At 43.7% G+C, this 8,343-nt stretch overlaps 1 long non-coding RNA gene across 1 annotated transcript; it reads left to right on the forward strand.

Annotated features, from left to right (window-relative positions):
* The first annotated feature begins 555 nt into the window (after window positions 1-555).
* LOC119327491 lies at window positions 556-5,862 on the forward strand. Its single transcript, XR_005158540.1, has 2 exons — window positions 556-2,697; window positions 2,813-5,862. It is a non-coding gene; the product is annotated as an uncharacterized LOC119327491 (long non-coding RNA).
* The last annotated feature ends 2,481 nt before the right edge of the window (window positions 5,863-8,343 follow it).

An 8,343-nucleotide genomic window follows, 5' to 3' on the forward strand; every position in this document is an offset into this window, starting at 1 on the left:
TCCAGCCCTCCACATGGTGGTCCTGTTCATCCTACCCCCACGGGGTCCTGTTCATCCAGCCCCAACCGGCTCGATCGATCGGGGTCCTGTTCATCCAGAGGTAACACCACGGGGTCCTGTTCATCCACCCCCACCGGGAACTGTTCATCCAAACCCCCCAGCAACGCTCACTGATCACTGATAATCACATTTCATATATATAATTTTGGCATAAAATTATACCTTTCGTTGGGTTATGCCCATCTATTCTTGCTAATTTAGTTGAATATTTGCATGAAAATCATATAATGAATCATTTACTAGTCATTGTGTTCCTTTTACAGAAAAGTGCTCAAAGGCATTATAAACTTCAAGATCCGAACTACTAGCTAAGAGAACGAAGAGGAGGAGGAAGAATGGACTTGTGCGAGAAGAAACAAAGTAACCAGGGGGCTAACTAGAGAAGAGAGGGATGTTCTTGCGAAGAAAGAAGGAAGCAGGAGGGCCATTGTGCAAATGGGCAGATTGGATCGAGGGGTCAAAATCCCTAGTCCATCTCCAATTCCCCTCGGGCCTAGCAACACCTCTCCTTCCCCCATCTCCTTCTCCACCACCGGCCACCGCCGTGGCCAGGCCGACGGAGTGGTGCGCCTCCCGCTTCATCACGCATCTCCATCCACCACTCCACCATCACCCTGCACCACCAGCGCCACCAGCACCCCCACCATCACTCCGCGCCATCCATCGACCATCTCCATCCACCGCCGCATCTGGCGCGACCCACCAGACTGCCCGTCTGGTGTCCCGCGCGAGCACGCCATCCACCACTTTCACTCCTCCCTCTCGCTTGTTGTTGCTCCTCCCTCTTGCTTTGTCCTGCTGCTTATTTTCTTCCCCTCTCCTTCCTCAACTGCTGCTGCTCCTTCTTCCTGTGCACCCCTGCTGCTCCTCTCTCTCGCAACTCCTGCTGCTGCTCTTCTTCCTCTTCTCCTCACCTTGCCGCTGCTCTGAATCTTAACTTGTTGCTGCCACTTCTTCTTCTCTGAACCCAACGCTGCTAGATGCTCCTCCTAGTTCCGCTTCTCTTCTACCCAACAAAACTGCTGCTGCTCTCTTTATTTCTCTTCATCTCTCTCTTTCTATGTGTGTGTGTAATTTCTGTGAGTTACTAGTGGATGCTAGATCAACTATATTCTATTCTGAATTAGTATTATTTGTGTTTGTATATTAGTTAGTTTACTTTAATAATTCAGATCACCTGTGATCTTTGTGTTGAATGTGCTTTCAGTGTTCTTGAGAAGTGTAAAACTGTTCAACATTCAGTTTACAATTTCTGAAACTTCTGTGATTCAGTGGTGTCTCTATGTCATATATATAGCCTATGTACTGCCTGTTGTAGAAAATTTCAGTTTGTAAGTTCCTGTGATAGCTCCAGTACATGTGACTTTTATGTTGTCTCAAGTACCTGTGATATATATACATATGTGTGTGTCTGTCATGTGATACATTCATGTTCTATCCTACAACCTTGTTTCTTCCCCCTGTTAATTGTTAGATAGCTATAGGTATGTATGTATGTATATATATATATATATTCATGTCTTCTTAATTCCCTAGCATTTTGATGTTTGCTCATGTTAGCATTTTATTTCTCAAGTTTAATGAAAACCTCCCCTTGCTTGTTTTGTATTTTCTTTGGCGACGATCTTCAGGAAGAACTTTGTATAGTTTAGGTTTATATTTTCTACATTCGTCTCTTAAAATTGTGTTACCTATATTTAGCCGAGCATAGTCGTCGTCGCCTAGTCCCTATGGGGAACACGACACTTGCAGTTTGGGGCGTAAAACCCCCGCTGTACTACAATTGATCATTTTGGCGCCGTTGCCGGGGACTAGCGTCGAGTGGCCGTGTTAGGCTATAGACTAGGTGTTTCTTCTTTTTCTAGTTTGTGCCATATATATGTGATATATATCTAACCCCTAAGGCTTGTTCAAGTTATTTTCTCTTTCTTTGCTTGGTCATTCTGCAGGTTATTGCATCTTCTTGGTTATGGCTTACTGTTCGGATCATCATGCTTATGCGAGCAACACTACAAACAGCACGGAAAGTATTCAAGACCTAATAAGCAAGATTTCCCATCAATTATATGATTTAGCTCGACAACGAGAAGTAGTTTTTGAGGATAGGCCTAGCTCTTATGATCCTTATTCTAGAGGTCATCCTTATGTTGCTCCTACATGCCATATTTGTGGATTTCAGGGCCATTCACCCGTTGAATGTCAGCGTGGTTACTCTCACTCTTCCGATTGTTATGGCATGAGCTTCGCCCCACAGCCTAGCTCATACCAAAACAATTACTCATATGGGTGGCCTGAAAACAAGAATATGTCATATAGGAGCAACAACCCTAAGATCTCACTGTTTGCTTCTAGTAATCATATGCTCCACAATAGATTTATTCAGCTCCTACTCATATACCTCAACACCAGGAGATGTTGCCAATGGAGTTAAACGGTCCTCCATTTGGTCAACCAACAACTCCAGCAACTGCCGAGCAATCTCATGTGCAAGTGCCCACACAAGATGAATTTGATGATATAGACAAGCTCACATTGCTTAGTCTCGAGTTCACTTGGAGTGCTGAAGATGATCCAATTAGGCCGGTGATACTAGATGAAATGAAGAAGATCAAGACTGGAAAAGAGCTACTGGAAGAAGTAAGGAAGATTGAGAAGAACATCAACGCTGGCAGCACTATTTCTTCATAGCTTGAGCTGAGTGTTTCTAGGATTCCTCTTGATACATGTGAGTTTCTAACACCTTCACATTCAGCTGAGCAAGATAGCGAGATTCCAGAGGAAGAGATGCTTCAGATCCAAGAAGAAATTCTTGAAGCCAAGTCACAAGATGATCCAGAGCTCGAATACCCAAATGAACAAGTTGAAGATCCAATGTCTACTACTTCCGAAGAAGTAAAAGAAGCTGTTGTAGATGAAGATGAAGAACCTGAGATTCATTTGCCTATTGTTATACAAGAGAGTGATGTGCCAGGTTCATTCAATCCTATTAATGACATGTCCCATTATGTTTTGTTTGATTCTACCTTGCTTTACATGATGCCATCACTTAAGGTAGATTTAAAGAAGTGTTTGCTTGGATATGATGATACATATACTGTTGATGGAATTGCTCATATTAATGATGATCACACTTATTTTCCTCATGCCAAGCCTATGCTTAATGATAAATATCATCTTAATGCTAGTATTGAGCTAGTTGATTCCTATAATACTCGTCATGTTCTATATTCCTATGTTTATATAATTGGATACTCGATTGATGACTTAGAGGGCATCGACCCTATCACTCTTAGTTGTTGTTTGTGTGTGTCCTATTTCAGGTTTTTGCTTGTGCACGAATCAATGTATGTTGACCAGGTTCGAGGTGACATCCCTTGGGATCCCGGTGGAGTTAGAGCATGGCGATGAGGAGAAGCAATGGGGCACATATATGGAAGAGAGGAGCTGGAGCGTGCACGAGGAAGCAAAAGGAGAGGAGTCACAATGCAAGAGGATGTGAGATGATCGACTGAGTGCTACATGAGCAAAACCCGGTGATCAGTTTCATGTCCCCAATCAGAATATATCATCCATTGATACATGCTGAAATCAATTGCTATTTGGGTTGCTTGAGCCATTTCTTAAACGTTGTCCCATTGAATTTTACCTTTGACATATGGTGCTTGATGAGAATAGGTGAACTGATTGTTGAATGCCTTGTAAACTAGTGATCTACACCCTGTTTGCTTTGCTGAAAGTAGTGAAAGCTATTAGTTTTGAGTGCTCAAATCCCTAGTGCACTAGTAAACTTAATCTTTTTCTGCATTTACCTTGATACACCTAGATCACTATGTTCAGATGATGTATTTGTGCCAAGTGTGTTCCCACTCAGAGCAATCACTTTACCACTATGGACTAGCATGCTATGTTCCCTGGATCGGTAGCATGTGAACCAGACATGGTTGAGTGATGATTCTTGTTTTTGTTCAAAAAAAGTATATCTTATAATGAATAATAAGTCTGACTACCTACAATAGCATGTCATGTTCCCTGGATCGATGGCATGTGAAATCGGGTTAGCTGGGGCAGTAATTAATAAATGAATATGTAATTGTCGAACCAGGTGTATACCATGTTCTTTGGATCGGTGGTATGTTCCTTTGGGGAGACAAACAATTTTTTTTAATAATAATTGGTTTTGCCAGGTGTATACCATGTTCTCGGGATTGGTGGTATGTTCCTTCGGTGAGACTAATAAAATAATATGTGTGTTTCTTTCAAATTCAATAAGTGGTTCAACCACAATGTTATATCTCTGTAAATAAGTGATTTGATCACAAGATTTAATTCAAGTTCCTTTTGTTCTCAGGATCATGCTCTCTTTAGGAACCTTTGGCATAATCAGCATTTGAACTTGCTAATCTTCTTGTATCATTGTAAAAGTTTAAAATGATCAACTCTACTAGTATCCTATTGCTTTGTAGCACTCTTAACCATTGATTTTCACTAGCTAAGTCCAAAGCATGCGATGTTTGGAGATCTACTTCACTTGGACATTCTCTAGTCAGCTCACTGTTCACCATCTAGCTCTTGTCATTTGCCTTTACTTGAGGACAAGTAAAGATTTAAGTGTGGGGGAACTTGATAAGCACATTTCATATATATAATTTTGGCATACAATTATACTATTCGTTGGGTTATGCCCATCTATTCTTGCTAAGTTTAGTTGAATATTTGCATGAAAATCATATAATGAATAATTTACTAGTCATTGTGTGTCTTTTGCAGAAAAGTGCGCAACGGCACTATAAACTTCAAGATCCATACTAGTGGCTAAGAGAACAAAGAGGAGGAGGAAGAATGGACTTGTGCGAGAAGAAACAAAGTAACCAGGGGGCTAACTAGAGAAGAGAGGGATGTTCTTGCGAAGAAAGAAGGAAGCAGGAGGGCCATTGTGAAAATGGGCAGATTGGATCAAGGGGTCAAAATCCCTAGTCCATCTCCAATTCCCCTCGGGCCTGGCAACACCTCTCCTTCCCCCATCTGCTTCTCCACCACCGGCCACCGCCGCGGCCAGGCCGCCGTGGTGGTGCGCCTCTCACCTCATCACCCATCTCCATCCACCACTCCACCATCACCCTGCACCACCAACGCCACCAGCACTCCCACCATCACTCCGCGCCATCCATCCACCATCTCCAGCCACCGCCGCATCTGGCGCGACCCACCAGACTGCCCGTCTGGTGTCCCGCACGAGCACGCCATCCACCACTTCCACTCCCCCCTCTCTCTTATTGCTGCTCCTCCCTCTTGCTTCGTCCTGCTGCTTCTTTTCTTCCCCTTGCCTTCCTCAACTGCTACTGATCCTTCTTCCTATGCACCCCTGCTGCTCCTCTCTCTCTCGCAACTCCTGCTGCTGCTCTTCTTCCTCTTCTCCTCACCTTGCTGCTGCTCTGAACCTTAACTTGTTGCTTCCACTTCTTCTTCTCTGAACCCAACGCTGCTAGCTGCTCCTCCTAGTGTCGCTTCTCTTCTGCCCAATAAAATTGCTGCTGCTCTCTTTGTTCCTCTTCATCTCTCTCTTTCTATGTGTGTGTGTGTGTAATTTCTGTGAGTTATTAGTGGATGCTAGATCAACTATATTCTATTCTGAATTAGTATTATTTGTGTTTGTATGTCAGTTAATTTACTTTAATAATTCAGATCACCTGTGATCTTTGTGTTGAATGTGCTTTCAGTGTTCTTGAGAAGTGTAAAACTGTTCAACATTCCGTTTACATGTTCTGAAACTTCTGTGATTCAATGGTGTCTCTATGTCATATATATAGCTTGTGTACTGCCTGTTGTAGAAAATTTCAGTTTGTAAGTTCCTGTCATAGCTCCAGTACATGTGAATCTTATGTTGTCTCAAGTACCTGTGATATATATACATATGTGTGTGTCTGTCATGTGAAACATTCATGTTCTGTCCTACAACCTTGTTTCTTCCCCCTGTTAATTGTTATATAGCTATATATATATTCATGTCTTTTTAATTCTCTAGCATTTTGATGTTTGCTTGTGTTAGCATTTTATTTCTCAAGTTTAATGAAAACCTCCCCTTGCTTGTTTTATATTTTCTTTGGCGACGATCTTCGGGAAGAACTTTATATAGTTTAGGTTTATATTTTCTGCATCCGTCTCTTAAAATTGTGTTACCTAGATTTAGCCGAGCATAGTCATCGTCGCCTAGTCCCTGTGGGGAACACGATACTCGCAGTTTGGGGCGTAAAACCCCCGCTGTACTACAATTGATCAACTGTTCATCCAGAGGCAGCATCGATCGGCTTTAGTTAGCAGCAGTAGCGAAGGAATCGCTTGATTGGGTTCAGTTAACTGCCATTGATCGATCACTCGGGTTCAGTAACGCGTAGCCTGTAGTGCAATCGCTCGGGTTCAGTTAGAGCCCAACGCCTCACTTGGGTTCAGTTAGAGCCCAATGCCTCGCACCCACGTGCATGCGTGTACGAGAGAAATGCGCATCGCTTGGCCCCGACCACCCACTGTAACCGGAACACCCCGATATTTTCCTCTCCCTCGCTTCTACCATGGTTTTTTCCATCATGGACGGCCCAAAGAATGTCATGCAACTGCGTCTCCGGCCCGCCCAGGACAAAAAGCCCATTTTCTGTCATGATTTTTTGTCATAGAAGTAGGACCCCACCACATCTATGATGATACCGGGTTTTGTCACAATTATCGTCATAGAAGTGTCATAAGTTTGACAGAATTTTTTTTCGTTCGGCCCAAAATGTCACGGATGTGTCTTTTTTTGTTGTGTGGGCACTCAGCGTTGTATGTATCAGCTGAAGCTCTCCAGACATTAGTAACTGAGCGGCTCGCGCCTGGGTGGCCTGCCTAAGCACCTGCCTTGTATAAGGAGGTTGCCAGGACTAGCACTGGTCGCGTTCGCAACATGCAGGAGAGCAAAGGGCGATGGGCCCATGACCCCTGCGCGCTTAGGATGTAGACCGATGTGCTGGCCTCTCTGTTGAGCCTAGGTAGGGCTACGACGTGTTGTTCTTCCGAGGCCGGGCATGACCCAGGAAAGTGTGTCCTGCCAGAGTGATCGAGCGTGTTGGGTAATGTGGTGCACCCTTGCAAGAAAGTTAATCTATTATGATAGTTGTGTCCATGGTAACAGGATGACCTGGAGTTGTATTCCGATCTATACAAGTAGAACTACATACTGGAGATGCGAATTGGATATGATGGCTCCGGGGTTACTTTCTCATAGGGAGTCGAGAAAGGATCTCAGGGCGTTAAGGCTACAACATGCTTGCTAATTATAAAGTGCTATTCTATACTCTTCTGAATGCTGCAAGATGCTAGCCTTTGATAGGCTAGCTGTCCCCCCTCTTCTGGCATTTCTGCAGTTCAGTCCACAGATGTACCCCTTTCATTTGATATGGATGCATACATGGTATAGATCTGATGTAAGTATTGTGAGCACTTTGGATGAGTACTCACGGTTGCTTTGCTACCTCTTTTCCCCTCTACAAATTGCTGCGATCAGATGATGTATCCCAGGAGCCAGCTGCCATCACCAATGACTACTACTACCCCGATGGAGTAGTAGAGACTGCCGACGACCAGGAGTAGATAGGAGGCACCCAGGCAGGAGGCCATGCCTTTTTGATCTATCCTGCTTTTCTGCTAGCCTTATTAACACGAAGTTGTTTAACTTATGTCTGTATTTAGATATTGTTGCTTCCACTGACTCGTTTGTATTCGAGCCCTTGAGGCTCTTGGCTTGTAATATAAAGCTTGTATGACTTCAATTTGTGTTGTGATATCTTCTCGCGAGTCCTTGATCTTGATCATACACATTTGCGTGTATGATTGAATCGGGGGCATCACACACAAACACACACACACACACACAGAGAGAGACAGAGAGAGGGAGAGAGAGAGAGAGAGACCGTGTTGGGAGAAAAACAGATCGATAGCGGCGGCGAGGAAAGAAGAACGCGCGAGGAAGAGGACCGACTGCTCTGGCCCGGGATTAATTGCCATACTTGAACTTATTGTGTGATTGATTTGGATTACCAAAGAAGAGATTCATTACCGCAGGTGAACTGATTATATTACCATAGATTCAGTTTGTCTGGCTAGATGAAAATTATTGTAACTAGAAAACCAGGAGCAAAACTAGTGGAGGCGCAGGAAGTCTATGGAAGGGTGGGGATATCACAAGGGGAGGGTTTGGCGACGTAAGAGGGGAGAGGAAACATTAGGTGTGTTTAGGTAGAAGAGATATGATTG

This window comes from Triticum dicoccoides, chromosome 7A (assembly GCF_002162155.2).
Source record: "Triticum dicoccoides isolate Atlit2015 ecotype Zavitan chromosome 7A, WEW_v2.0, whole genome shotgun sequence".
Classification (NCBI taxonomy): Eukaryota; Viridiplantae; Streptophyta; class Magnoliopsida; order Poales; family Poaceae; genus Triticum; species Triticum dicoccoides.